This window comes from Arachis hypogaea, chromosome 12 (assembly GCF_003086295.3).
Source record: "Arachis hypogaea cultivar Tifrunner chromosome 12, arahy.Tifrunner.gnm2.J5K5, whole genome shotgun sequence".
Classification (NCBI taxonomy): domain Eukaryota; kingdom Viridiplantae; phylum Streptophyta; class Magnoliopsida; order Fabales; family Fabaceae; genus Arachis; species Arachis hypogaea.
Genome location: NC_092047.1, coordinates 23,147,662 through 23,157,756, shown reverse-complemented (window position 1 = coordinate 23,157,756; position 10,095 = coordinate 23,147,662). Strand labels below are relative to the sequence as shown.

Genomic DNA, 10,095 nt, shown 5'->3' with positions numbered 1-10,095 from the left:
GTTCTTTTTCTTTTTTCATATATTTTGTTCAAAAATACTATGTGCACACAAAAAATTAGTCGCTAAATAGTTATCATATATTTGTGTATGAATACATGTATTATCTGTAAGTTATTTTTAATATGTATTTTGTATTCTAATATCTATTCTATTCGAATGATTGATTTGGTAACTGGTTTTTTATGTATACCTAATATAGTTGTATTTTCTTAGTTTTTTTTTATATGTGTAGGCCAAGGATTAGTCCATTGCAAATTGAGTTTTAATTAAAGAATTATCATTGGTTAATGAATTATTACATGTACAGGACAAAATTCAAATTTTCGACATTTATTTAAATGGACAAGTAAATTATGAGTCAAGTCTCAAAATAGTTCCTGAAATTTTTATCAAGTCTCAAAGTAGTCTTGAAGTTAATAGTTACTCAAATACGTATTTAAAGTTGCACTCTGGTACTCATAGTAGTCTCTAAGACACTTTCTGTCCATCGTTGGCCATTGGATTTGGCACGTCTTTTGTGTGGAACGACGTGGTTTGGTGTCTCTCTCCATATCGTTGAAACCCCAACTTCTCCCCATCTTCTGTCACAAACAAAGACCCTTCTTCTTTTTCCCATAATCTTCGATGGCGTTGATCCGAGCTGCTGTGAGTGTGAGTTATCAGAAACAGGAATAGTGAATCAAATAGCGTAACTCTTCAAGACTTGTGTTAAACACATTTTTCTTTAGGCTTAATTCGTCCCCATTGATGTGGTGTGCAAAATGTGTTACTGGTGAATTTCCTGCCGGATACAATGAAGAACATTTGATTTGTTTATGCACTCACACAGTCTAAGCCTTACACTAAATAATAATTTACAGAATAATATTTTCTATTCTTTCTTATGCGCATCAAGAAAGTGTTGAAATGGATTTTCAGCAATAATGAAACGAGGAAAATTTATAGGTACAGAGTACATGCAACATATAGTTACGTACATGCAACTACGTACAGACAGCTTTTCAAATAGTTACAACCTTTCAACAGACATAACTTTTCAAATAGTTACAACCTTTGAATAAGTCACAATTCCATGTAGAGATGTAACTCTTCAAAATAGCTTTTCACATATTTTTGAAAATATATCCCACAATCCCCCACTATTTTCAAAATTCCTTTTCAATCCTATCATTCTGGAAGTTTTATGCTTTCAATAGAGGTATCTTGCGATTTGAACCCTTACCTAGTAACCAGTGGTATTTACTCATCCGAATTTAAAATGGTAGACAAGTTTTGAACCATTTAACTCATATGAACAAGTGTGCATTGATAGCACATAAAATTTCGGTATCATGTAGATGTTATATTAAATATGACACATTTAGTATACTACATGCCCTTGTGTCTTGTATCATTTCGTGAGTGCTTTAAGAGTAAAATCTTAACTCCAAGAACCGGCCTCAATTCACACTTATATAGGTAGATTCTATCAAAAGTATCCCATAATTAAATACTTTAGCAATAATATACTTGCTATAGGTCTATTAAGAGTAAAAATTCATCCTATTCCTCTATACCATTATAATTCTAAGTACTTTTTACCTTGGGATGAAAGAAATAATTATGAGTACTTGCAATTACTCTAATAGTATATTTTACCGCATTGAACTCAAGACTTACTCAAGTGTGAGTTGAGTTTATACTATTGGTAATTATTTAAAATACGGATTTTATTTCCATCCCTTTTGATGTTTTAAACACCAAATCCCTTGTCAATTGTTAAAGGATCTGTAAGATTTTATTCTGGCCTTATAAAATTTATAGCTATAACTCCATTACCAATAAGATTTTTAACATAGCTATGTCTTACTCCAATATGTCTAAATTTTTCATTATAAATTTGACTATAATCCTTTGATAATGTTGCTTGGCTATCACAATGTATAGAGATTAGTGCCATTAGTTTTGGTCAAACTAAAATTTCATGTAATAAATCTCAGCCATTTAGCTTCTTTGCTTGTTGCTGCCAAAGCAACAAATTCTGCAGCCATGGTAGAGTCTGTTATGCATGTTTATTTCATGGATCCCCAAGAAACAACACCCCCACCAAGGATAAAGATCCAATCACTTGTTGATGCATGATCTTCTGTATAGCTTATTCAACTGGCATCTGTGAATCTTTCTAAAACAGAAGGTTCACCACTACTATATAGCAAAATATAGTTTATTGTTCCTTTCAAATATTTTAATATTCTTCTGACAGCATGCCAATGGTCTTTGCTTGGATTACTTGTATACCGACTTAAACGACCTACAGCATATGCTATATCTGGTCTAATACAGGTCATAGTATACATTAAGCATCTAATTATTTTTGCATACTCAATTTGTGAAACAGACGAACCTATATTGGGTACTAATTTAATACTTGGATCAAAAGGAGTACTCACCAAATATTCTTCAAACTCATAAAACCTTTTTAATATTTTTTCTATATAATAAGATTGACATAATTTTAAATTATGACTATCTCTAACAATTTTAATTCTTAAAATTATATCTGCAACTCCTATATCTTTCATATCAAAATTACTAGACAAAAAATATTTAGTTTTTCCTATCTATTCTAAATCAGTACCAAAAATAAACATATCATTAACATATAAACAAATCATAACATCTTTACCATTTTTAACTTTACTATACACATATTTATCAGATTCATTTATTTTATATCAATTAGGAAGAACACTTTCATGAAATTTTTATGCCATTGCTTAGGGACTTGTTTCAGTCTATATAAAGACTTAACTAATTTGCACACTTTATTTTTTTGACCAGCAACTATAAACCCTTTTGGTTGCTTCATATACACCTCTTTGTCTAATTCACTATTTAAGAAAGCTGTTTTAACATTCATTTGGTAAGTAAAAAAATTAAAAATTGAAGCAAGCGCTATAAGCACTCTAATTGTTGCAATTCTTGCTACTGGTGCATATGTATCAAAGTAATCAATTCCTTCTTTTTGTGCAAACTCCTTAGTAACTAACCGTGCTTTGAACTTATCAACAGTTCCATTTACTTTCATCTTCTTCTTGAAAATCCATTTAGAACCAATAGCCTTTGACCTACGAGGGAGATCCACTATTTTCCAAGTGTTATTTCTTATTATTGAGTCCATTTCATCTTGTATTGCTTGTTTCCAAAATTCTGAATCTCGAGAATTTATAGCTTCTTCATAGGTCTCAGGATCACCTTCCATATGAAGGCATATAGGTGCAATACTATCTATTGATTCACCTGTCCCTTCCACAAGGAACATAAAAAAATTTGGTCCATAAGTCTTTGCTTTTCTGATTCTTTTACTTTTTCTAGCTTTAATATTTTTAACGGGTTTATTTTTTACATTATCTTCTATTTCTAAGTGAATTTTAGGTCTTGGAGTTGAATTAAATCTATTCTCTAGAAAAATTGCATCTCTTGATTCAATAATTGTATTAGCAGAATATGATTCATTAGATTCAATAACTACAAACTTATAACCTTTACTATTCTTAGCATATCCTAAGAAAATGCATTTTATACCTCTTTCTCCTAATTTCTTTCTTTTAGGTTCAGGAACTTTTACTATTGCTCTACAACTCCAAACTTAAAGATATTTAAGATTAGACTTTTTATTCTTCCAAAGTTCATATGGAGTTATTTTATTCCTTTTATTAGAAATTTTATTTAAAATATAACAGGCAGTTAACATAGCCTCATCCAAATAACCTTTTGTTATACCAAAATAAGATAACATGACATTAACCATTTCTTCCAACACCCTATTTTTCTTTAGCAATACCATTCTGTTGTGGAGAATATGGTGCAGTGGTTTGATGAATAATACCAATAGACTCAAAATAACTAGGATTATAATATTCTCCTCCACGGTCAGACCTTAATTATTTAATAAATGTTTCATGTTGCAATTCAATTTTGATTTTAAAAATTTTAAATTTATCCAAGACTTCATCTTTAGAATACATCAAATATATATAACAATATCTACTAAAATCATCAATAAAAATTACAAAATATTTTTTTCCACCTATAATAGGCCAACCATGCAAATCACATACATCAGAATATCCGAATTCTAATAATTTAGAATTTCTTTGTACTCTTTGAAAAGGAAGCCTTGTTATTTTGATTAACATACAAGTTGTGCATACGTTTGAATTTTTAATTAATTTTGGAATAATATCATATTTTATCATATCATTTAATTTATGAAAATTAACATGTCATAACCGATTATGCCATCAATAAAAGGACTCAGCAATATGAACAGAAACATCATTATTATTATTATTATTATTATTATTATTATTATTATTATTATTATTATTATTATTTACAACATTTAATTTAAACATATTCTCACATAGATATCCTTTACCCACAAATACTTCACCTTTAGACAGAATAAATTTGTCTTCTTAAAAAACAGACTTAAACCCACACTTGTTAAGTAAAGGTACAAAAACTAAATTTTTTCAAACTTCGAGTACATACTATACATCAATAAGAGTAAGTACTCTTCCGGAAGTGAATTCAAGTTTCACCGTCCATTTTCCCATTACTTGAACAGGTGATGCATTTTCTATGTACAAAATAGTCCCATTTTTTTCTTTGAATGTCTTCAAAAAATTTCTATTCTTGCACACATATCAAGTTGCACCAAAATCTATCCATCATGACCCAATATCTTCACTCATATTGATCTCAGAAATAACAGCAATAAGATTATCTTTTATTGTTGTGTTGTTCTTTTCTTTTTTCTTTTTTAAGAAGTGACATTCTTTCTTAAAATGTCTTGGTTTTTCACAATGAAAATAATTCATTGTTACCTTGAGATTTATTAAAATCTCATATCTTTTTTTGTTGGGCTTGTTGGATTTTCCATCTTCCATTACGTGAAGATTAGCATGAGTAATTTGTTCTTTAGTATCTTCTTGTTTACGATACTCTTCTTCAAGACGAAGGTGATAACTTAATTAATTGCTCGAGAGAAACATCATCATTTCTATGTTTCATAGTTCTTTTGAATTCTTTTCATAGTAGAGGAAGTTTGTCAATAATTGAAGAAACAATAATGGTATCATCCATGTGCATGTTATGTTGCTTAAAATTATTTAAAATACGCTCAATTTCATGCATTTGTTCCATAACAGATCTACCATCAACCATCTTATAATTATTAAAGTGAGTGACAAGAAATTTCTTACTTGTTGCGTGTTCGGCCATATATTTTGCCTCTAATTTATCCCATAGTTCTTTTGCACTCCCAACATTTTGGTAGACATCAAACAGTCAGTCATGCCATTCCATTTTGGTAGACATCAAACAGTCATGCCATTTCATTTTGGTAGACATCAAATAGTCAGTCATGCCATTCCATTGAATCAGTCATGCCATTCCATTGAGTATGCTGTCCTATTTTTGCTTGGTTCGTGTTTTTGTAATGACCTCCCCTTCAACTTCTAGTGGTCTTGGTATGCTAAGAACATATGCCACTTTTAGTAATGTGAGAAGGAAGTGCATCTTCTTTTGACATCGTATGAAATTTTCACCATCAAATCTTTTTAACTTGACAACATTCGAGGTCATTTCCTTAATTGATACCGTGGCCTTTTTTGTTTTATTGGTGAATGAATTAAGTCTAAAGATAAAGTAAGGGTTTAGGCTCTTACTTTTCTTTTTTTTCATGTATATCTTCAATTTTATATTATTTACTTGCGGTTCTTCGAACATACGTCAAGATTTTATTTAATTTTTTGCTGAGATGCATTTTAATTATGATCTATTTTTTTAACATAGTTAAGATTATTTAATTAAATCCAGAGTAGTAGTAGTAATAATCACTAATCTGGAAGGTTATAAAAGAAAAAAGAAAGTGATTCTTTTGGGACATGATCTTTTTCTTTTCTTTCTTCCTTTAGAAATTTCTTTCCAAATTTTCTCAGAAAACCTAATTTAAACAGATACTAAGGAGTAGCAGTAGTGCAGCAACAAGGATGTTAACGAGAGAGAGACGAAAATAAAAATGTGCTTTCATCATCAACAAAGCAATTAGTTTTTGATATTAGGTAATTCAATTTGTTGAAAATATAAATCATTCCTTCCGTCCAGTAATAAATAGTAAGTGTCGGTTAGACAATTGTAAAATCCAAAAATCAATGTATTTAAAAGTAATTCAACATTGTAGCCAACTATGCCTATGTCAAGCTTGTTGCAAACATTACATAATTGGTTCCAAATCCCAATAAAAGAAGAGGATTGTATTAGGCTTTCAACTGTCAATATAAAACTTTATTGAATCTTTTTTACATGGACCATTTTGTCACAAACTAATATTTCAAGGGTCAAAATAATGGTTTACTCATTTGGACACAAATTATGTCTACCTATGTTGATTTTTAGAAGTAACAATTTTATTAAAATGATATTTACTGGTGGATGGAGACAGTAGCTGCCAGAGTTACACAAAGAATCTGAGCAAGAGGCCATGAAGGATACCTGACAGAATCAATGTGTGTAGATATCGTCTTGACATCAATGCCGCAAGACTCAGCCTGTTTTTTCAACATTTCTGCATTGTGGACAGGCAACACAGAACTCTGACTAAAAACAGTGAGAAACTCGAAGCTTAGCTTCTGGGGAAATAACTATATCTATGAAAAAGCAATGATGGCTATGAGAAATACTTGCATGCTCCAAGACAACTATATCCATTTATTTTCATTTCTCATACCAATGCAATGTATGACGAAATCTCTTATTGCTTACCTTTCATAAAGACATCAAATGAGTTAGAGTATTGTGAATTATTAGAGCAAGACATTGTGAAAATGACTTTACAGCTAAGGAGTACCAGTGAAGGATATAGAATTCCGTCTCAAACCTATAAACAAAAATTACAAAAAGTTTACATGCTAGACATACCATTTTCTAATATTCTTATTAGTGAAGATAAACAAAATTCTGAGTGTTGAGGTCAATGATTCAACAGTTGCAAAGAAAACCGAGAACCATCTATAAGAGGAAAAATAGAGAGGAAGCCTCAGCATCAATGAAGCACTCCTTAGAACAGAACTCAGGGTTATGGAGCATATGTCTTATTAAGAAAGAAGAAAGGCCCCCATTCAAAAAGAAAAAAGAAAAAAGAAAATAAATTTGTTCATGATTTGTGAATTAGATACTAAGGAAAATTTTAAGCTTACCTTGAGCATCTCAGCATCTGAACCCCTTCTTCATATGTAAGCCGCGGAGTCTGACGAAGATACTGCATATTAACCGGGATATATCAGATCATGAATAAGATCATATAAGCCTTTAAGCATTGCATTCATTTTGTATTCACATTTTTCAACTGGTAGTTCATGGCACAAGAACTACAACATAGTATAGTTAACAATATTTACTCTTATTTTTTTACGGAGAAATAAATTTGTTAGATTAGAAAGAATGTATGATATATATAAAATACATTTTTTTTAATCGAAGATGCTTCCCTTTAAAGGTTCAAATGGGTACTCGTGTGCCACAGCTTCAAGACCCTTCTTACAATTCTGGTTCAAGCTATCAAATATTGAGACAAACAACCTATCAACTATATCCATAACCTGCTCAAAAACTCAATAGCAGTAAAACAAGTTACGTACCACAATAATTTCAGAACCATACCAAGAAACATAAGCCTAAAAGTGAAATATACCTCAACATAATGCCACTTAATCTCCATTTCAACATCAAGAGCAACATACTCACACAGATGTCTGGGTATGAAGGAATCTTCGGCCCTAAACACAGAACTAATCTAAAAAACACGGTCAAAATTAGAAGATATTGTCATATGCTTGTGAAGCGCTGTTGATTGGGCAAGGCAAGCAGGGCGCCCTTTATAGTCCAGTTTGAAAACAGCAGCTCCACCCTCACTTGACCCAGCAATAATCCTTGGAGTGTGGATTTCAACAAAGCCTTCAGATGATAAGAATTTTCTGAATGCCTACCCAACAATGCAATGAAATAATTTGATCATTCAACTTGATATCATGGGGAAAATATATACCTTAAATGTCTTAGTATGCACTAATTGCAGTAAATTCAAAATTTAAAGCAACCATGATCTCAACAACATGCAATTCAAGAATGAACGTGAATAAGTAAGACTCTTCAGAATAAAATTCATATGAAATGCTTTACCTCTCCAACTTGTGCTTGAACGGAGAAAATTGCTTGATTAGTTGCAGTTCTGAATTCAATTACTCTAAAGTTCAAACGTGTATCCAGATTAACACGAGCAAATGGTTCACCAGCCTGCATTCATTAAGAGAACTAGTTAACCAATGGATGAAAAGAAATGAAGTAAAAGATAAGCTCCTGCAAACAAATCACCCTAATAAAGAAGGAGTCAAACAGGTTGACAAAGACCCAGACACCTCCAATCAATGTACCTGAAGTGCCTTCTCAATTTCAGCTTCACTTCGAGCAGCATCCTGGAGAGTAATTGGTAGAGAACCGGCCTTGTTAACACAGTGCAACTTCCTCACTTAAATCTCCACCTATCAGAACAAACCACATAAGCTATAGATTCTCAGCAAAATGTTCTATTACTTGAAAAAAAAATGAATTACAAATATACAAGTTAAGGAGATTTCAAATATTACATTCTATATTATAAACCTTACAAATATTTCTAAACCCAAAAACCACTATGCAACCAAATTCAACATAGTAGTTGTTAAGATTTCAAATTCTAACTTCCGGAAAGAGAAAAGCTAGTGTTAAACCCTACTAAATACGATGCTATTGTTTCCCTTCATTTCTATCCAAAATCAAACCTCAGAAGCTAACTAACCTGCTTTGTGGTGCCTTTGATTGGTTTAGAAGGGACCGAAACAAGACCTTCAACATCGATAATAGACTCGTTGCTCAGCGCCCCGGCATACTGCACCATCTGCACATGCTAACCGAATTTTCCTGCGCTTGCACCACACACTGCACGGTGACGAGTTGCTTTCTCACAACAAAGAACACCATCTTCTTCCCATGACGATGTATCGCGATAATCCTACCTCAGATTAGAACCATTTTCCTTTCCAGAGACTTCTCCAAGTTCTTGATAGGTGTCCATCTGTCAGGTCCCTCGGTGGGTCCTTCGATTGCAGGTCCTCCATTTTGTAGTCACCCTAGTTTTCGGTGAGGGGGTCGTCCTAGTCGACAGCGGAGGTAAGGACAGTGTCCTGGCGAAAACTACGGCGACTATAAAATGGAGGACGTGCAGTCGAAGGACCCATTCAGGGACTCTGACAGATGGACACCTATCAAGAATCTGGAGAAGTCTCTAGAAGGGAAAATGGTTCTAATCCGAAGTAGGGTCGTCAAGATACCTCGTCATGGGAAGAAGACGGTGTTCTTTGTTGTAAGAGAACTGCTTCCAAAACTTGTCTCTACAACTCTATCTTCCCATTTATTTCCTCTTCCAATTATCTAATAAGACTATCTGCCTCAAACATGCACTATACAGCGACTTGGATATGTTCAACTGGGCATATTTTACAGGCAAAATAGAAAAGGGTTGATTTTTCAGAAACAGAAATTAAAATTGTAAATCTGCCATGGCTACAATGCAAAATACAAACGAACTACACAATACTCATAGTATTGTTTGTAAAATTCATGAAGCCTCATTTCTCACTGTTAGATACAACCAGAACAATAATGGAGAATTGCAATTGCTATATATAATTACCAAATTGGCATGAATCTTAGCTACACCAACAAGCTTGTAGTAAAGCACTTCATTCTTATGTCATGGATCACCACAATAAGCAGCTATAGGAAACTACTTTCAGATCCTAAATAACTATGTTAGCATTGCACACGGCATATTGCTCTGTGAAATTGAAGGTTAGGGCTTCCTCTATAACTCTATTTCATGTCACTTTGCCCCTCCGACATGAATATAGCATACAACCCCAAAATCAGAACAAATAAACAGAATAAAAAAATTGAATGAAATCAATGAAAGGAAGGAATACAACAGATTCATACAAGGGAGTGGAGGAATAC

General features: G+C 32.4%; 1 pseudogene; it reads right to left on the bottom strand.

Moving 5' to 3' along the window:
* Positions 1–7,207: 7,207 nt before the first annotated feature.
* LOC112727140 (aspartate--tRNA ligase 2, cytoplasmic-like) lies at positions 7,208–9,192 on the bottom strand (annotated as a pseudogene).
* Positions 9,193–10,095: the final 903 nt, after the last annotated feature.